Genomic DNA, 24,732 nt, shown 5'->3' on the forward strand with positions numbered 1-24,732 from the left:
ATATAAAAACTAGACAGAAGAATTCTGACAAACTTCTTCAAGATGTGTGCGTTAATCTCACAGAGTCAAACATTTCTTTTGATTGAACAGTTTGGAAACACTCTTTTTGTAGAATCTACAAGAGGACATTTGGAGTGCTTTGCTGCCAATGGTAGAAAAGGTAATATCTTCACATACATACTAGACGGAAGCATTCTGAGAAACTTCTTTGTGATGTGTGCGTTCATCTCACCGATTTGAACCTCTCTTTTGATTGAGCAGTTTGGAAACACTCTTTTTGTAGAATCTGCTAGTGGACATTTGGAGCGCTCTGCAGCCTATGGTAGAAAAGGCAAAATCTTCACCTAAAATCTAGTAAGAAGGAATCTGAGAAACTTCTTTGTGATGTGTACATTCATCTCACAGAGTTAAACCTTTCTCTTGATTGAGCAGTTTTGAAACTCTCTTTTTGTAGAATCTGCAAGTGGACATTTGGATTGCTTTGAGGCCTATGGTGGAAAAGAAAGTATCCTCACATAAAAACTAGACTGAAGAAAACTGAGAAACTTCTTTATGATGTGTGCATTCATCTCACAGAGTTGAAACTTTCTTTTGATTGAACAGTTTGGAAGCACTGTTTTTGTAGAATCTGCAAGTGGACATTTGGAGCTCTTTGTGGCCTATGGCGGCAAAGGAAATATCTTCACATAAAATCTAGACAGAACCAATCTGAGAAACTTCTTTGTGTTGTGTGTATTCATCTCACAGAGATAAATCTTTCTTTAGATTGAGCAGTTTTGAAATTCTCTTTTTGTATAATCTGCAAGTGGACATTTTGACTGATTTGAGGCCTATGGTGGAAAAGGAAATATCTTCACATAAACATTAGACAGAAGAATTCTGATAAACTTCTTTGTGACGTGTACGTTCATCTCACAGAGTTGAAACTTTCTTTTGACAGAGCCGTTTGGAAACACTCTTTTTGAAGAAAATGTAAGTAGACATTTGGAATGCTTTGTGGCTTATGGTAGAAAATGAAATACCTTCACATAAAATCTAGACAGAAGCAATCTGAGAAACTTCTTTGTGATGTGTGCAATCATCTCACAGAGTTAAACCTTTCTATTGATTGTGCAGTTTTGAAACTCTCTTTTTGTAGAATCTGCAAGTGGATATTTGGAGGGCTTTGAGGCCTGTGGTGGAAAAGGAAATATATTCTCATAAAAGCTAGAGAGAAGAATTCTGAGAAACTTCTTTGTGATGTGTGTTTTCCTCTCACAGAGTTCAACATTCCTTTTGATTGAGAAGTTTGGAAACACTCTTTTTGTAGAATCAGCAAGTTGACATCTGGAGAGCTTCGCAGCCTGTGGTAGAAAAGGAACTATCTTCTCATAAAATCTAGACAGAAGCAATCTGAGAAATTTCTTTGTGGTGTGTGCATTCCTCTCATTGAGTTAAACCTTTCTTTTGATTGAGCAATATTGAAACTCACTTTTTGTAGAATCTGCAATTGGACATTTGGAGTGCTTTGAGGAGTATGGTGGATAAGGAATAACTTCACATAAAAACTAGACAGAAGAATTCTGAGAAACTACTTCTTGATGTGTGCATTCATCTCACAGAGGTGAATATTTCCTTGGATTGTGCAATTTGAAAACACTCTTCTTGTAGTATCTACATGTGGACATTTGGAGCGCTTTGTGGAAGATTGTACAAAGGGAAATATCTTCACATAAAAACTAGGTAGAAGCATGCTGAGAACCTTCTTTTTGATGTGTGTGTTCATCCCATAAAGTTGAAAATGTCTTTTGATTTAGCAGTTTGGAAACACTCTTTTTGTATAATATGAAAGTGGATATTTGGAGCTCTACTTGGTCCATGTTTAAATTGGAAATATGTTCACATAAAATCTAGACAGAAGCAATCAGAGAAACTCCTTAGTGATGTGTGCATTCATCTCACGGAATTAAAACTTTCTTTTGACTGAGGAGTTTTGAAACTCTTTTTGTAGAATCTGCAAGTGGACATTTTGGGCGTTTTGAGGCCTATGGTGGAAAAGGAAATATCTTCACATAAAAATTAGATGGAAGCATTCTGAGAAAATTCTTTGTGATGTGTGCATTCATCACCCAGATTTGAAACTTTCTTTTGATGGACCAGTTTTGAAATAGATTTTGTAGAATCTTCAAGTGGACATTTGCAGCACTGTGAGGCCCATGGTGGAAACGGAAATATATTCACACAAAAACTAGACAGAAGCATTCTCAGAAACTTCTTTGTGATGTGTGAGTTTTTCTCACAGAGTTGAAACTCTCTTTTGATTGAGCAGTTTGGAGACACACTTTTTGTAGAATCTGCAAGTGGACATTTGGAGTGCTTTGCAGCCTATGGTAGAAAAGGAAATATCTTCACATGAAATCTAGACAGAAGCAATCTGAGAAACTTCTTTGTTATGCGTGCATTCATCTCACTGAGTTAAACCTTTATTTTGATTGGGTAGTTTCGAAACTCTCTTTTTGTACAATCTGCAAGTGGACATTTGCAGCGCTGTGAGGCCTATGGTGGAAACGGAAATATATTCACATAAAAACTAGACAGAAGCATTCTCAGAAACTTCTTTGTGATGTGTGCATTCAGCTCATAGAGTTGAACCTTTCTTTTGATTGAGCAGTTTGGAAACACTCTTTCTGTAGTATCTGCAAATGGATATTTGCAGCTCTTTGAGGCCTGTAGCAGAAAAGGAAATATCTTCAAATAAAAACTAGACGGAATTATTCTCTGAAACTTCTTTGTGATGTGTGCATTCATCTCAGAGAGTTGAAAGTTTCTTTTGATTGAGCAGTTTTGAAACAATCTTTTTGAAGAATCTGCAAGAGGATATTTGGAGCGCTTTGTGGCCTATGGTAGAAAATGAAATATCTTCACATAAAAACTTGACAGAAGCATTGTCAGAAACTTCTGTGTGATGTGTGCATTCAACTCACATAGTTGAAGATTTCTTAAGATTGAGCAGTTTGGAAACACTCTTTTTGCAGTATCCACAAATGGATATTTGGAGCACTTTGATGCCTATAGCTGAAATGGAAATATCTCCACATAAAAATTAGACAGAAGGATTCTGAGAAACTTCTTTGTGATGTGTGCATTCATCTCCCAGAGTTGAAACTTTCTTTTGATTGAGCAGTTTTGAAAATCTTTTTTTGTAGGATCTGCAAGTGGATATTTGGAGCGTTTTGAGGCCAATAGTGACAAAGGAAACATCTTCACATAAAAATTAGGCAGAAGCATTCTGGAAACTTCTTTGTGATGTGTGCATTCAACTCATGGAGTTGAACCTTTCTTTTGATTGAGCTGTTTGGGAAGACTCATTTTCTAGTATCTGCAAATCGATATTTGGAGCCCTTTGACATCTATAGCTTAAAAGGAAATATCTTCACATAAAGACTAGACGGAAGTATTCTCAGAAACTTCTTGGTGATGTGTGCATTCAACTCACAGAGTTGAAATTTTCTTTTAATTGAGCAGTTTGGAAATACTCGCTTTGTAGTATCTGCAATTGGATATTTGGAGCACTTTGAGGCCAATAGATAAAATGGAAATATCTTCATATAAAAAGTAGACAGAAGCATTCTGAGAAACTTCTTTGTGATGTGTGCAATCATCTCACAGAATTAAAATTTTCTTTTGATTAAGCAGTTTTGAAACACACTTTTTGGAGAATCTCCAATTGGTTATTTGGAGAGCTTTGGGGCCTGTGGTGGAAAAGGAAGTAACTTCAGATAAAAACTACACAGAAGCATTCTGAGAAACTTCTTGGGGATGTGTGCATTCAACTCAGAATTGAGCCTTTCTTTTGATTGAGCAGTTTGGATACACTCTTTTTGTAGTATCTGCAAATGGATATTTGCAGTGCTTTGAGGCCTATAGCTGAAAAGGAAATATCTTCACATAGAAACTAGACAGAAGTATTCTCAGAAACTTATTTGTGATATCTGCATTCATCTCAGAGAGTTTAACCTTTCTTTTGATTGAGCAGTTTTGAAACACTCTTTTTGTAGAATTGGCAAGTGAATATTTGCAGCGCTTAGAGGCCTACATCTGAAAGGAAATATCTTCACATGTAAACTAGACAGAAACATCCTCAGAAACTTCTTTTGATATGTACATTCACCTCACAGATTCGAACCTTTCTTTTTTTGAGCAGTTTGGAAACACTCTTTCTGTAGTATCCACAAACGGATATTTGCAGCGCTTTGAGGTCTATAGCAGAGAAGGAAATATCTTCACATAAAAACTAGACAGAAGTATTCTCAGAAACTTCTTTGTGATGTGTGCATTCATCACAGAGAGTTGAACCTTTCTTTTGATTGAGCAGTTTTGAAACACTCTTTTTGTAGAATTTACAAGCGGATATTTGGAGCGCTTTGAGGCGTCTGGTGGAAAAGGAAATATCTTCACATAAAAACTAGACAGAAGCATTCTCAGAAACTTCTTTGTGATGTGTGCATTCATCTGAGAGAGTTGAACCTTTCTTTTGATTTAGCAGTTTTGAAACACTCTTCTTGTAGAATATGTAAGTGGATATTTGGAGCGCTTTGAGGCGTCTGGTGGAAAAGGAAATATCTTCACATAAAAACTAGACAGAAGCATTCTCAGACACTTCTTTGTGATGTGTACATTCCTGTCACAGATTTGAACCTTTCTTTTTATTGAGCAGTTTGGAACCACTCTTTTTGCAGTACCTGCAAAAGGATATTAGAAGCGCTTTGAGGCCTACAGCTGAAAATGAAATTTCTTCTAATAAAAAATAGACAGAAGGATTCTCAGAAACTTCTTTGTGTTGTCTGCATTCATCTCACAGAGTTAAACCTTTCTTTTGATTGAGCAATTTTGAAACAATTCCTTTGTAGAATCTGCAAGTGGACATTTGGAGCGATTTGAGGCCTATGGTGGAAAAGGTAATAACTTCACATAAAAACTAGACAGAAGAATTCTGAGAAACTGCTTTGTTATGTGTCCGTTCATCTCACAGAGATGAACCTTTCTTTTGATTGAACAGTTTTGAAACACTCTTTTTGGAGAATCTGCATGGGGACATTTGAGCGCTTTGAGGCCTATGGTGGATAACGAAATATCTTTATATAATAACTAGACAGAAGCACTCTGAGAAACTTCTTTGTGATGTGTGCATTCATCTCACAGAGTAAAAACTTTCTTTTGATTGAGCAGTTTTGAAACTCTCTTTTTGTAGTATCTGTAAGTGGACATTTGGAGTACTTTGTGGCCTATGGTGGAAAAGGAAATATCTTCACATGAAAAATAGACAGAAGAATTCTGAGAAACTTCTTTGTGAGGTTAGCGTTCATCTCACAGAGTTGAAACTTTATTTGATTGAGGAGTTTTGAAACTCTCTTTTTGTAGAATCTGAAAGAGAACATTTGGAGCTCTTTGAGGCCTATGGTGGAAAAGGTAATATCTTCACATAAAAACTAGACAGAAGAATTCTGAGAAACTTCTTTGTGATGTGTGCATTCATCTCACAGAATTGAACCTTTCTTTTGACTGAGCAGTTTGGAAACACTCTTTTGTTAGAATCTGCAAGTGGACAATTGGAGTGCTTTGTGGCCTATGTTATAAAAGGAAATATCTTCACATAAAGTCTAGACAGAAACAATCTGAGAAACTACTTTGTGATGTGTTCATTCATCTCACTGATTTAAACCTTTCTTTTGTTTGAGCAGTTTTGAAACTTTCTTTTTGTAGAATTTGCAAGTGGACATTTGGAGGGCTTTGAGGACTATGGTGGAAAAGGAAATATCTTCACATAAAAACTAGACAGAAGAATTCTGAGAAACTTCTTTGTGATGTGTGCATTTGTCTCCCAGAGTTGAACCTTTCTTTTGATTGAGAAGTTTGGAAAAACTCTTTTTGTAATATCTGCAAGAGGACAATTTTACCACTTTGGGGCCTATGGTAGAAAAGTAAATGTCTTCACATAAAATGTAGACAAAAGCAATCTGAGAAACTTCTTGTGATGTGGGCATTCATCTCCCAAATTCAAAAGTTTCTTTTGATTGAGAAGTTTTGAAACTCTCTTTTTGTAGAGTTTGCAGGGACATTTGGATTGCCTTGAGGCCTATGACAGAAAAGGAAATAGCTTCACATGAAAACTAGACAGAAGAATTCTGAGAAACCTCTTCGTGACATGTGCATTCATCCCACAGAGTTGAACCTCTCTTTTTATTGAGCAGTTTGGAAACACTCTTTTTGAAGAATCTGCAAGTGTACATTTGGAGTGCTTTGCAGCCTATGGTAGAAAAAAAATCTTTGCATAAAATCTAGACAGAAGCAATCTGGGAAACTTCTTTGTGATGTGTGCATTCAACTCACAATGTTAAAACTTTCTTTTGATTGAGTAGTTTTGAAACACTCTTTTTGAAGACTCTGCAAGTGGACATTTGGAGCACTTTGAGGCCTATGGTGGAAAAGGAAATATCTCCACATAAAAACTAGGCAGAAGAATTCTGAGAAACTTCTCTGTGATGCTTGCATTCATCTCAAATAGTTGAACCTTTCTTTCGATTGAGCAGTTTGGAAACACTCTTTTGGTAGAATCTGAAATTTCAAATTTGGAGCTATTTGCGGCCTATGGTAGAGAAGGAAATATCTTCACATACAATCTAGACAGAAGCAATCTGAGAAACTGCTTTGCGATGTGTGCATTCATCTTACAGAGTTAAACCTTACTTTTGATTGAGCCGTTTTTGAAACTCTGTTTTTGTAGAATCTGTAAGTGTGCATTTGGATCGCTTTGAGGCCTAGGGTGGAAAAGGAAATATTTTCTCATAAAAACTAGACAGAAGAATTCGGAAAAACTTCTTTGTGACATGTGCGTTCATCTCACAGAGTTGAAACTCTCTTTTGATTGAGCAGTTTTGCAACACTCTTTTTGTAGAATTTGCAAGTGGATATTTGGAGTGCTCTGATGCCTATGGTAGAAAAGGAAATATCTTAACATAAAAACTAGACAGAAGCATTCTCAGAAACTTCTTTTTGATGTGTGCATTCAACTCACAGAGTTGAACCTTTCTTTTGATTGAGCAGTTTGGAAACACTCTTATTGTACTATCAGCAAATGGATATTTGGAGCGTTTTGAGGCCTATAGCTGAAAATGAAATATCTTCACATAAAAACTAGACAGAAGCATTCTGAGAAACTTCTTTGGGATGTGTGCATTCATCTCACAGAGTTGAACCTTTCTTTTGATTGCGTAGATTGGAAACACTCTTTTTGTAGAATCTGCAAGTGGACATTTGGAGTGCTTTGCAGTCTATGGTAGAAAAGGAAATATCTTCACATAAAATCTAGACAGAAGCAGTCTGAGAAACTTCTGTGTTATGTGTGTATTCATCTCACAAAGTTAAAACTTTCTTTTGATTGAGCAGTTTTGAAACTCTCTTTTTGTAGAAACTGCAAGTGGACATTTGGAGCACTTTGAGGTCAATGGTGGAAAAGTAAATATCTTCACATTAAAACTAGACAGAAGAATTCTGAGAAACTTCTTTGTGATGTTTCCTTTCATCTCAGAGAGTTGAACCTTTATTTGATTGAGCAGTTTGGAAACACTCTTGGTAGAATCTACAAGTTGAAAATTGGAGCTCTTTGTGACCTATGGTAGAGAAGGAAACATCTTCACATAAAATCTAGACAGAAGCAATCTGAGAAACTGGTTTGAGATGTCTGCGTTCATCTCACAGGGTTGAACCTTTCTTTTGATTGAGCAGTTTTGAAACTATCTTTTTGTAAAATCTGCAAGTGGATATTTGGAGTGCTTTGAGGCCTACGCTGGAAAAGGAAATGTCATCACATAAAAACTACAAAGAAGCATTCTCAGAAAGTTCATTGTGATGTGTGCATTCATCTCATAGAGTTGAACCTTTCTTTTGATTGAGCAGTTTGGAAACACTCTTTTTATACTATCTGCAAATGGGTATTTACAGCTCTTTGAGAAGTATAGCTGAAAAGGAAATATCTTCACATAAAAAGTAGACAGAAGCATTCTGAGAAACCTCTTTGTGATGTGTGCATTCATCTCACAGAGTTGAACCTTTCTTTTGATTGAGCAGTTTGGAAACACTCGCTTTGTATTATCTGCAATTGGATATTTGGAGCACTTTGAGGCCTGTAGCCGAAAAAAGAATTATGTTCTCATATAAAGTAGACAGAAGCACTCTGAGAAACTTCTGTGTGCATTCATCTCACAGAGATAAACCGTTCTTTTGATTAAGCAGTTTTGAAACACACTTTTTGGAGAATCTGCAAATGGGTATTTGGAGCGCTTAGAGGCCTGTGGTGGAAAGCAAACATCTTCCCATAAAAACTAGACTGAAGCATTCTGAGAAACTTCTTTGTGATGTGTGCATTGAACTCCTAGTTGAACCTTTCTTTTCATTGAGCAGTTTGCAAAGACTCTTTTTGTATTATCTGCAAATGGATATTTGGAGCACTTTGAGGCCTATAGCTGAAAAAGAAATATCTTCACATAAAAACTAGACAGAAGCATTCTCAGAAACTTCTCTGTGATGTGTGCATTCATCTCACAGAGTTGAAGCTTTCTTTTGATTGAGCAGTTTGGGAACACTCATTTTGTAGTGTCTGAAAATGTCTATTTAGAGTGCTTTGAGGCCTATAGCTGAAAGGAAATATCTTCACATAAAACCTAGACAGAAACATCCTGAGAAACTTCTTTGTGATGTGTGCATTCATCTCACAGAGTTGAAATTGTCTTTTGATTGAACAGTTTTGAAACACTCTTTTTGTGGAATCTGAAAGTGGATATTTGGAGCACTTTGAGGCCTATGGTGGAAAAGGAAATATCTTCACACAAAATCTAGACAGAAGCAACTTGATAAACTTCTTTGTGATGTTTGCATTCAGGTCAGAAACTTAAAAATTTCCTTGGATTGAGCAGTTTTGAAACTCTCTTTTTGTAGAATTTGCAAGTGGACATTTGGAACACTTTGAGGCCTAAGGTGGAAAAGTAAATATCTTCACATTAAAACTAAACAGAAGAATTCTGAGAAAATTCTTTGTGATGCTTGCGTTCACCTCAAAGAGTTGAACATTCCTTTTGATTGAGCAGTTTTGAAACACTCTTTTGGTAGAATCTACAAGTTCAAATTTGGAGCTCTTTGCAGCCTATGGTAGAGAAGGAAATATCTTCATAAAAAATCTAGACAGAAGCAATCTGAGAAATTGGTTTGTGATGTGTGCATTCATCTCACAGAGTGGAACCTTTCTTTTGAATTAGCAGTTTTGAAACTATCTTTTTGTAGAATCTGCAAGTGGATATTTCGAGTGCTTTGAGAGCTATGCTGGAAAAGGAAATATCATCACATAAAAACTAGGCAGAATCATTCTCAGAAAGTTGTTTGTGATATCTGCATTCAGCTCACAGGGTTGAACCTTTCTTTTGATTGAGCAGTTTGGAAACACTCTTTTTATACTACCTGCAAATGGATATTTGCAGCGCTTTGTGGCTATAGCTGAAAAGGAAATATCTTCACATAAAAACTAGACAGAAGCATTCTGAGAAAGCTCTTTGTGATGTGTGCATTCATCTCACAGATTTGAACCTTTCTTTTGATTGAGCAGTTTGGACACACTCTTTTTGTAGTATCTGCAAGTGGACATTTGGAGTGCTTTGCGGCCTATGTTAGAAAAGGAAATATCTTCACAAAAAATCTAGACAGAAGCAAGCTGAGAAACTTCTTTGTGATGTGTGAATTCATCTCACAAACTTAAAACTTTCTTTTGATTGAGCAGTTTTGAAACTCTCTTTTTGTAGAATCTGCAATTGGACATTTGGAGCACTTTGAGGCCTATGGTGGAAAAGGAAATATCTTCTCATAAAAATTAGAGAGAAGCATTCTGAGAAACTTCTTCGTGATGCTTGCTTTCATCCCAAAGAGTTTAACCTTTCTTTCAATTGAGCAGTTAGGAAACACTCTTTTGGTAGAATCTACAAGTTGAAATTTGGAGGTCTTTGCGGCCCACGGAAGAGAAGGAAATAGCTTCACATAAAATCTCGACAGAAGCAATCTAAGAAACTGGTTTGTGATGTGTGCATTCATCTCACAGGGTTGAAGCTTTGTTTTGATTGAGCAGTTTTGAAACACTCTTTTTGTAGAAAATGTAAATGGATATTTGGAGTGCTTTGAGGCCTATGCTGGAAAAGGATATATCTTCACATAAAAAGTAGACAGAAGCATTCTCAGAAACTTCTTTGTGATGTGTGCATTCAGCTCATAGAGTTGAACCTTTGTTTTGATTGAGGAGTTTGGAAACACTCTGTTTATAGTATCTGCAAATGGATATTTGCAGCACTTTTAGGCCAATAGCGGAAAAGGAAATATCTTCACAGAAAAACTAGACAGAAGTATTCTCAGAAACTCCTTTCTGATGTGTGCATTCATCTCAGGGAGTTGAACCTTTCTTTTGATTGAGCAGTTTTGAAAAATTCTTTTTGTAGGATCTGCATGTGGATATTTGGAGCTCTTGGAGGCCTAAGGTGGAAAATGAAATATCTTCACATAAAAACTTGACAGAAACATTGTCAGAAACTTCATTGTGATGTGTGCATTCAACTCACAGAGATGAAGTTTTCTTTTGATTGAGTAGTTTGGAAACACTCTTTTTACAGTATCTGCAAATGGATATTTGGAGCGCTTTGAGGTCTGTAGCTGAAATGGAATTATCTTTATATAAAAATTAGACAGAAGCATTCTGAGAAACTTCTTTGTGACGTGTGTTCATTTCAAAGTGTTGAACCTTTCTTTTGATTGAGCTGTTTTGAAAAACTCTTTTTGTACAATCTGCAAGTGGATAATTGGAGCGCTTTGAGGCCAATGTGGAAAAGGACATATCTTCACATAAAAACTAGACAGAAGCATTCTGAGAAACTTCCTTGTGATGTGTGCATTCAACTCACAGAGTTGAACTTTTCTTTTGATTGAGCTGTTTGGAAACACTCATTTTGTATTATCTGCAAATGTATATTTGGAGCGCTTTGACGTCCATAACTTAAAAGGATATATTTTAACATAAAAACTAGACAGAAGTATTCTCAGAAACTTCTTTGTGATGTGTGCCTTCAACTCACAGGGTTGAAATTTTCTTTTGATTGAGCTGTTTGGAAACACTCGCTGTGTAGTATCTGCAATTGGTTATTTGGAGCGCCTTGAGGCCTATAGCTGAAAAGGAAGTATGTTCACATATAAAGTAGACAGAAGCATTCTGTGAAACTTCTTTGTGATGTGTGCATTCATCTCACAGAAATAAAACTTTCTTTTGATTGAGAAGTTTTGAAACACACTTTTTGGAGAATCCGCAATTGGATATTTGTAGCGCTTTGAGGCCTGTGGTTTAAAAGGAAATATCTTCACATAAAAATCAGACAGAAGCATTCTCAGAAACTACTTTTTGATGTGTGCATTCAACTCACAGTGTAGAACCTTCCTTTTGATAGAGCAGTTTGTAAACACTCTTTTGGTAGTATCTGCAAATGGATATTTGGAGCGCTTTGAGGCCTACAGCTAAAAGGAAATATCTTCACATAAAAACAGGAAAGAAGCATCCTGAGAAAATTCTTTTTGATGTGTGCATACATCTCACAGAGTTGAACCTTTCTTTTGATTGAGCAGTTTTGAAACCCTCTTTTTGCAGTATCTGCAAGTGGATAATTGGAGCACTTTGAGGTCTATAGTGGAAAAGGAAATATCTTCAGATAAAAACAAGACACAAGCATGTTCAGAAACTCCTTTGTGATTAGTGCATTCAACTCACAGAGTTGGACCTTTCTATTGAACTAGCAGTTCGGAAAATCTTTTTTTGTAGTATCTTCAAATGGGTATTTTCAGTGTTTTGAGGTCTATACCTGAGAAGGAAATATCTTCAAATAAAAACTAGACAGAAGGATTCTGAGAAACTTCTTTGTGATGTGTGCATTCATGTCACAGCGTTGATCCTTTCTTTTGACTGAGCAGTTTGGAAACACTTTTTTTTCTAGAATCTGCAAGTGGACATTTGGAGTGCTTTGCAGCCTTTGGTACAAAAGAAAATATCTTCACATAAAATCTAGACAGAAGCAATCTGAGAAACATCTTTCTGATGTGTGCGTTCATCTCACAAAGTCAAATCTTTCTTTTGATTGAGCAGTTTTGAAACTCTCTTTTTGTAGAATCTGCAATGGACATTTGGAGCACTTTGAGGCCTATGGTGGAAAAGGAAATATCTTCACATAAAAACTAGGCAGAAGAATTCTGAGAAACTTCTTTGTGATGCTTACATTCATCTCAAAGAGTTGAAACTTTCTTTCGATTGACCAGTTTGGAAACACTCTTTTGGCAGAATCAGCAAGTTCAAATTTGGAGCTCTTTGCGGCCTATGGTAGAGAACGAAATATCTTCACATAAAATCTAGACAGAAACAATCTGAGAAACTGCTTTGTGATATGTGCATTCAGCTCATAGAGTTGAACCTTTCTTTTCATTGAGCAGTTTTGAAACACTTTTTTTGTAGTATCTGCAAATGGATATTTGGAGTGCTTTGATGTCTATAGCTTAAAAAAAATCTTAACATAAACACTAGACAGAAGCATTATCAGAAATTTCTTTGTGATGTGTGCCTTCAACTCACAGAGTTGAAGTTTTCCTTTGATTGAGCTGTTTGGAAACACTCGCTTTGTTGTATCTGCAATTGGATATTTGCAGCGCTTTGAGGCCTATAGCTGAAAAAGAATTATGTTCACAAATAAAGTAGACAGAAGCATTCTGAGAAACTTCTTTGTGATGTGTGCATACATCTCACAGAGATAAACTTTTCTTTTGATTGAGCAGTTTTGAAACACACTTTTTGGAGAATCCTCAATTGTATATTTGTAGTGCTTTGAGGCCTGTGGTGGAAAAGGAAATATCTTCCCATAAAAACTAGACAGAAGCATTCTGAGAAACTTCTTTGTGGTGTATGCATTCAACTCACAGTGTAGAACCTTCCTTTTGATAGAGCAGATTTGAAACACTCTTTTTGTAGAATCTGCAGGTTGATATTCAGACTGCTTTGAGGTCTGTGGTGGAAAAGGAAATATCTTAACATAAAAACTTGACAGAAACATTGTCAAAAACTTCATTGTGATGTGTGCATTCAACTCACAGAGATGAAGTTTTCTTTTGATTGAGCAGTTTGGAAACACTATTTTTACTGTATCCACAAATGGATATTTGGAGTGCTTTGAGGTCAATAGCTGAAATGGAATTATCTTGACATAAAAATTAGACAGAAGCATTCTGAAAAACTTCTTTGTGATGTGTGTGTTCATTTCAAAGAGTTGAACCTTTCTTTTGATTGAGCTGTTTTGAAAAACTCTTTTTGTGGAATCTGCAAGTGGATACTTGGAGCACTTTGAGGCCAATGTGGAAAAGGAAATATATTCTCATAAAAACTAGACAGAAGCATTCTGAGAAACTTCCTTGTGATGTGTGCATTCAACTCACAGAGTTGAACCTTTCTTTTGATTGAGGTGTTTGGATACACTCATTTTGTAGTATCTGCAAATGTATATTTGCAGTGCTTTGACATCCATAACTTAAAAGGATATATCTTAACATAAAAACTAGACAGAAGCATTCTGAGAAGCTTCTTTCTGATGTGTTTATTCGTCTCACAGGGTTGAACCTTCCTTTTGATTGAGCAGTTTTGAAACACTATTTTTGTAGAATCTGCAGGTGGATATTTGGAGCGATTTGAGGCCTTTGGTGGAAAAAGAAATATCTTCACATAAAAACTAGATAAAAGCATTCTGAGAAACTTGTTTGTGATCTGTGCATTCACCTCACGGAGGTGAACCTTTCTTTTGTTTGAGCAGTTTGGAAAAACTCTTTCTGTAGAATCTGCAAGTGGATTATTGGAGTGCTTTTAAGTCAACAGTGGAAAAGGAAATACCTTCATATAAAAAAAAGACAGAAGCATGTTCAGAAAAGCCTTTGTGATGAGTGCATTCAACTCACAGAGCTGAAACTTTCTTTTGATTGAGCAGTTTCAAAAAACTTTTCTTGTAGTATCTGCAAATGAATATTTGGAGCGCTTTGAGGCCTGTAGCTGAAAAGGAAATATCTTCACATAAAAACTAGACCGAAGCATTCTCAGAAACTTCTTTGTGATGTGTGCATTCAACTCACACAGTTAAAACTGTCTTTTGATTGAGCTGTTTGGAAACACTCATTTTGTAGTGTCTGCAAATGGATATTTGGAGCACTTTGAGGAAAATGGAGGAAAAAGTAATATCTTCACATAAACACTAGACAGAAGCATTCTGAGAAACTTCTTTGTGATGTGTGCATTCAACTCACAGAGTTGAACCTTTCTTTTGATTGAGCTGTTTGGAAACACTCATTTTGTAGTATCTGTAAATGGATATTTTGAGTGCTTTGAGGCCTATAGCTTAAAAGGAAATATCTTCACATAAAAAGTAGACAGAGGCATTCTGAGAAACTTATTTGTGATGTGTGCATTCATCTCACAGAGCTGAAAATTAATTTTTATTGAGCAGTTTTGAAACACACTTTTTGGAGAATCTGCAAGTGGATATTTGGAGTGCTTTGTGGCCTGTGGTGGAAAAGAAAATATGTTCATAGAAATACTAAATAGAAGCATTCTGAGAAACTTCTTTGTGATGTGTGCTTTCAAGTCAGAGTAGAAACTTTCTTTTGATTGAACAGTATGGAAAGATTATGTTTGTAGTATCTGCAAATGGATATTTGGAGCATTTTGCGGCCTATAGCTGAAAAGGAAATATCTTCACATAAAACCTAGACAGAAGAATTCTGAGAAACTTCTTTGTGATATGTGCATTCACCTCACAGAGTTGAGTCTTTCTTTTCTTTGAGCAGTTTTGAAACACTGTTTTTGTAAAATCTGCAAGTGGATATTTGGAGCTCTTCGCAATCAATGGTAGAAAAGGAAATATCTTCACATAAAAACTAGACTGAAGCATTCCCATATACTTCTTTGTAATGTTGGCATTCAACTCACAGAGTTGAACCTTTCTTTTGATTGAGCATTTGGAAACACTCTTTTTGTAGAATCTGCAAGTGGATATTTGGAGCGCTTTGAGGCCTATGGTGGAAAAGGAAATATCTTCACATTAAAATTGGACAGAAGCATTCTCAGAAACTTCTTTGTGATGTGTGAATTCAACTCACAGAGTTGAACTTTTCTTTTGATACAGCAGTTTTTAAACACTCTTTTTGTAGAATCGGGAAGTGGATATTTGGATCACTTTGAGGCCTCTGCTGGAAAAGGAAATATCTTCACATAAAAAATAGACAGAAGTATTCTCAGAAAATTCTTTGTGATGTGTGCATTCACCTCACAGAGTTGAACCTCTCTTTTGATTAAGCAGTTTTGAAACACTCTTTTGTAGAATCTGCAAGGGGATATTTGGAGCGCGCTGAGGCCTATGGTGGAAAACAAATATCTTCACATGAAAACTAGACAGAAGAATTCTCAGAAACTTCTTTGTGCTGTGTGCGTTCATCTCACAGACTTGAACCTTTCTTTTGAATGAGCCGATTTGAAACACTCATTTCTAGAATCTGCAAGTAGATATTTGAAGTGCATTGAGGCCTATGGTGGAAAAGTAAATATCTTCTTATAAAAACCAGACAGAAGCATTCTGAGAAACTTCTTTGTGATGTGTGCATTCCACTCACTGAGATGAACCCTTCTTTTAATTGAGATCTTTGTAAACACTCATTTTGTAGTATCAGCCAATGGATATTTGGAGTGATTTGACACCTATACCTGAAAAGGAAATATCTTCACATAAAAACTAGACAGAAGCATTCTCAGAAACTTCTTTGTGATTTGTGCATTCCACTCACAACACTGAAGATTTCTGTTGATTGAGAAGTTTGGAAACACTGTTTTTGTATTATCTGTAAATGGATATTGAAAGCACTTTGAGGTTTATAGCTGAAAAGGAAATATCTTCACATAAACACTAGACAAGCATCCTGAGAAACTTCTTTGTGATGTGTGCATTCATCTCACAGATTTGAAGCTTTCTTTTGATTGAGCAGATTGGAAACACTGTTTTTGTAGTATCTGCAAATGGATAATTGGAGCACTTTGAGGCCTATAGCTGAAAAGGAAATATCTTCACATAAAAAATAGACAGAATCATTCTCAGAAAACTCTTTGTGATGTGTGCATTCATCTCACAGAGTTGGACCTCTCTTTTGATTGAGGAGTTTGGAAACACTCTTTTTTTTAGAATCTGCAAGTGGAGATTTGGAGCGTTTTGAGGCCTATGGTGGAAAAGGAAATATCTTCACATAAAAACTAGAGAGAAGCATTCTCAGACACTTCTTTGTGATGTGGGCATTCAACCCACAGAGTTGAACCTTTCTTTTGATTGAGTAGTTTGGAAACACTCTTTCTGTAGAATCTGCAAATGGATAATTGGAGCAGTTTGGGGTCTATAGTGGAAAAGGAAATACCTTCAAATAAAAAGAAAAGAGAAACATTTTCAAAAACTTCCTTGTGATGTGTGCATTCAACTCCCAGAGGCGAACCTTTGTTTTGAATGAGCATTCTGGAAACACTCTTTTTGTAGTATCTGCAAATGAATATTTGGAGTGCTTTGAGGCCTAAGCTGAAAAGAAAATATCTTCACATAAAAACTAGACAGAAGCATTCTGAGAAACTTCTTTGTGATGAATACATTCATCTCACAGAGTTGAACGTTTGTTTTGATTGAGCAGTTTTGAAACACTGTTTTTGTAGTATCTGCAAATGGATATTTGGAGCGCTTTGAGGCCTATAGCAGAAAAGGAAATATCTTCACATAAAAACTAGACAGAAGCATTCCGAGAAACTTCTTTGTGATGTGTACATTCAATTCACAAAGTTGAAGCTTTCATGGATTGAGCAGTTTGGAAACATTCTTTTTGTAGAATCTGCAAGTGGATATTTGGAGCGCTTTGAGGCCTATGGTGGAAAAGAAAATATTTTCTCATAAAAACTTGACAGAACCATTCTCAGAAATTTATTTGTGATGTGTGCATTTAACTCACAGAGTTGAACCTTTCTTTTCATTGAGCAGTTTTGAAACACTCTTTTTGTAAAATCTGCAAGTGGATATTTGGAGTGTTTCAGGCCTATGGAGGAAAAGGAAATATCTTCACATAAAAACTAGACAGAAGCATTCTCAGAAACTTCTTTGTGATGTTTGTGCATTCAACTCACAGAGTAGAAGCTTTCTTCTGATTGGGCAATTTTGAAACATTCTTTTTGTAGAATCTGCAAGTAGATATTTGGAGCGCTTTGAGGCCTATGGTGGAAAAGGAAATATTTTCACAATAAAACTTGGCAGAACCATTCTCACAAACTTGTTTGTGATGTGTGCATTTAACTCAAGAGTTGAACATTTGTTTTCATTGAGCAGTTTTGAAACACTCTTTTTCTAGTATCTGCAAATGGATATTTGGAGTGCTTGGAGGCCTATAGCTGAAAAGCCAATATCTTCAGATAAAAACTAGACAGAAGTATTCACAGAAATTCTTTGTTATGTGTGCATTCATCTCACAAAGTTGAACCTTTTTTTTTGATTGCGCAGTTCTGAAACACTTTTTTTTTAGAATCTGCAAGTGGATATTTGGAGCGCTTTGAGGCCTGTGGTGGAAAAGGAAATATATTCACATAAAAACTGGAAAGAGGCATTCTCAGAAACTTCTCTGTGATGTGGGCATTCAACTCACAGAGTTGAACATTTCCTTTGATTGAACTCTTTTTGTAGTATCTGCAAATGGATATTTAGAGCACTTTGAGGCTTATAGCTGAAAATTAAGTATGTTCACATAAAAACTGGACAGAAGCATTCTGAGGAACTTCATTGTGATGTGTGCATTCATCTTACAGAATTGAACCTTTCTTTTGATTGAGCAGTTTTGAAACACTCTTTTTGTAGAAGGTGCAAGTGGATATTTGGAACGATTTGAGGCCTATGGTGGAAAAGGAAATATCTTCACATAAAAACAAGACAGAAGCATTCTCAGAAACAACTTTGTGATGCATGCATTCAATTCACAGAGTTGAAGCTTTCTTTTGATTGAGCAGTTTGGAAACACTCTTTTTGTAGTATCTGCAAATGGATATTTGGAGCGCTTTGAGGCCAATAGCTGAAAAGGAAATATCTTCACAAAAAAAACTAGACAGAAGCATTCTGAGAAACTGCTTTCTAATGTGTGCTTTCATCTCACAGAGTTGAATCTTTCTTTTGATTGAGTAGTGTTGAAACACTCTTTTTGTACAATCTGCAAGTGCACATTTGGAGCACTTTGAAGCCTACAGTAGAAAAGGAAATATCGTCACCTACAATCTAGAAAGAAGCAATCTGAGAAACTTCTTTGTGATGTGTGCATTCATTTCACAGTTAAAACTTTCTTTTGATTGAGCAGTTTTGAAAGTCTCTTTCTGTAGAATCTCCAAGTGGAGATTTGGAGCGCTTTGAAGTCTATGGTGGAAAAGGAATGGTCTTCATTTAAAAACTAGACAGAAGAATTCTGAAAAGCTTCTTTGTGATGTGTGCATTCATCTCACAGAGTTGAACCTTTCTTTTGATTGATCAGTTTGGAAACACTCTTTTTGTAGAATCTTTACGTGGACATTTGGAGCACTTCTCAGCCTATTTTAGAAAAGGAAATATCTTCACATAAAACCTAGACAGAAGCAATCTGAGAAACTTCTTTGTGATGTGTGCATTTATCTCACATAGTTAAACCTTACTTTTCATTGAGCAGTTTTGAAACTCTCTTTTTGTAGAATCTACAATTGGACATTTGGGGTGCTTTGAGTTCTATGGTGGAAAAGGAAATGTGTTCACATAAAAAAATGGACAGAAGAATTCTGAGAAATTTCTTTGTGATGTGTGCATTCATCTAACAGAGCTGAACCTTTATTTTGATTGAGCAGTTTGGAAACACTCTTTTTGTAGAATCTTTAAGTGGACATTTGGAGCACTTTTCAGCCTATTTTTAAAAAGGAAATATCTTCACATAAAACCTAGACAGAAGCAATCTGAGAAACTTCTTTGTGATGTGTGCATTCATCTCACAGAGTTAAACCTTACTTTTCATTGAGCAGTTTTGAAACTCTCTTTTTGTAGAATCTACAATTGGACATTTGGGGTGCTTTGAGGTCTATGGTGGAAAAGGAAATGTGTTCACATAAAAAATGGACAGAAGAATTCTGAGAAATTTCTTTGTGATGTGTGCATTCATCTAACAGAGCTGAACCTTTATTTTGATTGAGCAGTTTGGAAACACTCTTTTTGTAGAATCTTTAAGTGGACATTTGGAGCACTTTTCAGCCTATTTTTAAAAAGGAAATATCTTCACATAAAACCTAGACAGAAGCAATCTGAGAAACTTCTTTGTGATGTGTGCATTCATCTCACAGAGTTAAACCTTACTTTTGATTTAGCAGTTTTGAAACTCTCTTTTTGTAGAATCTGCAATTGGACATTTGGGGTGCTTTGAGGCTTACGGTGGAAAAGGAAATGTGTTCACATAAAAAATGGACAGAAGAATTATGAGAAACTTCTTTGTGATGTGTGCATTCATCTCACAGAGTTGAACCTTTATTTTGATTGAGCAGTTTGGAAACACTTTTTTTTGTAGAATCTGCAAGTCGACATTTGGATCGTTTTGTGTACTATGGTAGAAAAGGAAACGTCTTCACATAAAACTTAGACAGCAGCAATCTCAGAAACTTCTTTGTGATGTGTGCATTCATCTCACAGAGTTAAACCTTTCTTTTGATTCAGCAGTTTTGAAACTCTCTTTTTGTAGAATCTGCAAGTCGACATTTGGAGCGCTTTGAGGCCTATGGTACAAAAGGAAATATCTTCATGTAAAATCTAGGCAAAAGCTATCTGAGAAACTGTTTTGTGATGTTTGCATTCATCTCACAGAGTTAAACCTCCATTTTGATTGAGCAATTTTGAAACTCTCTCTGTAGAATCTGCAAGTGAATATTTGGAGCCCATTGAGGCCTATGATGGAAAAAGTAATATCTTCACATAAAAACTAGACAGAAGAATTCTGAGAAACGTCTTTGAGATGTGTGCATTCATCTCACAGAGTTGAACCTTTCTTTTGATTGAGCAGATTGGAAACAATCTTTTTGTAGAAACTGCAGGTGGACATTTCGAGCGCTTTGTGGCCTATGGTTGAAAAGGAAATACCTTCACATATAATGTAGACAGAAGCAATCTGAAAAACTTCTTTGTGATGTGTCCATTCATCTCACCAATTTAAGCCTTTCTTTCGATAGAGCAGTTTTGAAACTCTTTATGTAGATTCTACAAGTGGACATTTGGAGCGCTTTGAGGCCTTTGGTGGAAAAAGTAATATCTTCACATAAAAACTAGACAGAAGAATTCTGACAAACTTCTTTGTGATGTGTGCATTCATGTCACAGAGTTAAACCTTTCTTTTGATTGAGCACTTTGGAAACACTCTTTTTATAGAATGTGCAAGTGGACATTTGGAGCGCTTTGCAGCCAATGGTAGAAAAGGAAATATATTCACTCAAAATCTTCACAGAAGTAATCTCCAAATCTTCTTTGAGATGTGTACATTCATCTCACAGAGTTGAACCTCTCTTTTCATTGAGTAGTTTTGAAACTCTCTTTTTGTAGAATCTGCAAGTGGATATTTGGAGCGCTTTGAGGCCTATGGTGGAAAAGGAAATATCTTCACATAAAAGTTAGACATAAGAATTCTGAGAAACTTCTCTGTGATGTGTGTGTTCATCTGACAGAGTTGTATCTTTCTTTTTATTGAGCAGTTTGGAAACACTCTTTTTGTAGAATCTACACATGGACATTTGGAATGCTTTTTGGCCAATGGTACAAAAAGAAATATCTACACATAAAATCTAGACAGAAGCAATCTGAGAAACTTCTTTGTGAAGTGTGCATTCATGTCACAAAGTTAAAGCTCTCTTTTGATGGGGCAGTTTTGAAACTCTCTTTTTGTAGAATCTGCAAGTGGACATTTGGAGTGCTTTACGGCCTATGGTGGAAAAGGAAATATTTTCGCATAAAAACTAGAGAGAAGAATTATGAGAAACTTCTCTGCTATGTGTGCGTTCATCTCACGGAGTTGAACCTTTCTTTTGATTGTGAATTTTGGAAACACTCTTTTTTTAGGACCTGCAAGTGGACATTCGGTGTGCTTTGCAACCTATGGTAGAAAAGGAAATATCTTCACATAAAAACTAAACAGATCCTGAGGAACTTCTTTGTGATGTGTGCATTCATCTAACAGAGTTGAACTTTTCTTTTGATTGCATAGTTTCAAAACACTCTTTTGGTAGAATCTGCATGTGGAAATTTGGAGCGCTTTGCAGCCTTTGGGAGAAAAGGAAATATCTTCACATAAAATCTAGACAGAAGCCATCTGAGAAACTTTGTTGTGATGTGTGCATTCACCTCCAAGGGATGAACCTTTCTTTTGATAGACCAGTTTTGAAATACTCTTTTTGTGGAATCTGCAAGCGGACATTTCAAGCACCTTAAGGTCTATGGTGGAAAATAAAATATCTTCACATAAAAACTAGACAGAAGAATTCTGAGAAACTTCTTTGTGATGTGTGCATTCATCTCACAGAGGTAACCCTTTCTTTGAGTAGTTTTGAAACTCTCTTTTTGTAGAATCTGCAAGTGGACATTTGGAGTGCTTTGAGGCCTATAGTGGAAAAGGAAATATCTTCACATAAAAACTAGATATAAGCATTCGGAGAAACTTCTTTATGATGTGTGCATTCATCACCCAGAGATGAACCTTTCTTTTATGGAACAGTTTTGAAATATTCTTTTTTTAGAATCTGCAAGTGGACATTTGGAGTGCTTTAAGGCCTAAGGTGGAAAAGGAAACGTCTTCGCATAAAAACTAGACAGAATAATTCTGAGAAACTACTTTGTTATGTGTGCGTTCATCTCACAGAGTTGAAAACTTTCTTTTGATTGAGCAGTTCGGAAACACTCTTATGGTATAATCTGCAAGTCGACATTTGGAGCACTTTGCAGCCAATGTTAGAAAAGGAATTATCTTCACATAAAATCTAGACAGAAGTAATCTGAGAGATTTCCTTGTGATGTGTGCATTCATCTCACAGAGTTAAACCTTTCTTTTCATTGAACAGTTTTGAAACACTCTATTTGTAGAATCTGCAAGTGGACATTTGGGGCACTTTGAGGCCTATGGTGGAAAAGGAAACATCTTCACATAAAATCTTGACAGCAGAATTGTGAGAAAAATCTTTGTGACGTGTGTGTTCATCTCACAGAATTCAACCTTTCTTTTCATTGAGCAGTTTGGAAACACTCTTTTTATAGGATCTGCAAGTGGACATTTGGAGTGATTTGCGGCCAATCGTAGAAAAGGAAATATCTTCACATAAAACCTACTGAAACTTCTTTGTGATGTGTGCATTCATCTCACAGAGTTAAACCTTTCTCTTGATAGAGCAGTTTTGAAACTCTCTTTTTGTAGAATCTGCAAGTGGACATATGGAGAGCTTTGAGTCCCATGGTGGAAAATGAAATATCTTCAAATAAAAACTAGATAGAAGCATTCTGAGCAACTTCTTTGTGATGTGTGCATTCAACTCCCAGCACTGAACATTTCTTTTGATTGACCAGTTTTGAAATACGTTTTTGGTAGAATCTGCAAGTGAACATTTCGAGTGCCTTGAGGCCTATGGTGGAAAAGGAAATAACTTCACATAAAAACTAGACAGAAGGATTCTGAGAAACTACTTTGTGATGTGTGCATTCATCTTCTAAGTTTTAAGCTTTCTTTTGATTTAGAAGTTTGGAAACACTCTTTTTGTAGAATCAGCAAGAGAACATTTGTAGTGCTTTGGGGCCTATGGTAGAAAAGGAAATATCTTCACATAAATTCTAGACAGAAATAATCTGAGAAACTTCTTTGTGATGTATGAATTCATCTCACTGAGTTATAATTTTCTTTTTATTGAGCAGTTTTGAAACTCTCTTTTTGTAGAACCTGCAAGTAGATATTTGTAGCGCTTTGAGGGCTATCATGGAAAAGGAAATATCTTCACATAAAAACTAGTCAGAAGAATTCTGAGAAACTTCTTTGTGATGTGTGCGTTCATCTCACAGAGTTGAAACTTTCTTTTGATTGAGGAGTTTTGAAACACTCTTTTTGTAGACTCTGCAAGTGGACATTTAGAGCTCTTTTCAGCCTAGTGTAGAAAAGGAAATATCTTCACGTAAAATCTAGACAGAAGCAATCTGAGAAACTTCTTTGTGATGTGGGCATTTGTCTCAAAGAGGTAAGCCTTTCTTTTGATTGAGCAGTTTTGAAACTCTCTTTTTGTAGAATCTGCAAATGGACATTTGGAGGGCTTTGAGGTCTGTGGTGGAAAAAGAAATATCTTCATATAAAAACTAGTCAGAAGAATTCTGAGAAACTTTTTTGTGATGTGTGCATTCATCTCACAGAGTTGAAACTTTCTTTTGATTGAGGAGTTTAGAAACACTCTTTTTGTAGACTCTGCAAGTGGACAGTTAGAGCTCTTTTCGGCCTATGGTAGAAAAGGAAATATCTTCACGTAAAATCTAGACAGAAGCAATCTGAGAAACCTCTGTGTGATATGTGCATTCATCTAACTTAGTTAAACCTTTCTTTTCATTGAGCCATTTTGAAACTCTCTTTTTGTAGGATCTGCAAGTGGACATTTGGAGCATTTTGAGGCCTATGGTGGAAAAGGAAATATCTTCACATTAAAACTAGACAGAAGCATTCTCAGAAACTCCTTTGTGATGTGTGCATTCAACTCAGAGAGTTGAAATTTTCTTTTGATTAAGCATTTTGGCAACAAACTTTTTGAAGTATCTGCAAATAGATATTTGGAGCCTTTTGACTCCTATAACTGAAAAGGAAATATCTTCACACAAAAACTAGACAGAAGCATTCTGAGAAACTTGTTTGTGAAGTGTGCATTCACCTCACATAGTTGAATCATATTTTTGATTGAGCAGTTAGGAAACAGTCTTTTTGTAGAATCTGCAAGTGGATATTTGGAGTGCTTTGGGGCCTATGGCAGAAAAGGAAATATCTTATCATAGAAATTAGACTGAAGCATTCTCATGTACTTCTTTGTGATGTGTGATTTCAACTCACCGAGCTGAACATTTCTTTGATTGAGCAGTTTGGAAACACTCCTTTGTAGAATCTGCAAGTGGAAATTTGGAGCGCTTTGTGGCCTAGAGCTAAAAAGGTAATATCTTCACATAAAAACTAGACAGAAGCATTCTCAGAAAATTCTTTGTCATGTGTGCATTCATCTCACAGACTTGAAACTTTCTTTTGTCTGAGCAGATTTGAAACACTCTTTTTGTACAATCTGAGAAGGGTATTTGGAGTGCTTTGAGGCCTATGGTGGAAAAAGAAATATCTTCACATAAAAACTGGACAGAAGGATTCTCAGAAACTTCTTTGTGATGTGTGCATTCAACTCACAGAGTTGAACTTTTCCTTTGATTGAGCAGTTTGGGAACACTATTTTTGTAGTATCTTCAAAGGGATATTTGGAGTGCTTTGAGTCCTATAGCAGAAAAGGAAATATCTTCACATAAAAATTAGACAGAAGCATTCTCA

This window comes from Pan paniscus, chromosome 6 (assembly GCF_029289425.2).
Source record: "Pan paniscus chromosome 6, NHGRI_mPanPan1-v2.0_pri, whole genome shotgun sequence".
Taxonomy (NCBI): domain Eukaryota; kingdom Metazoa; phylum Chordata; class Mammalia; order Primates; family Hominidae; genus Pan; species Pan paniscus.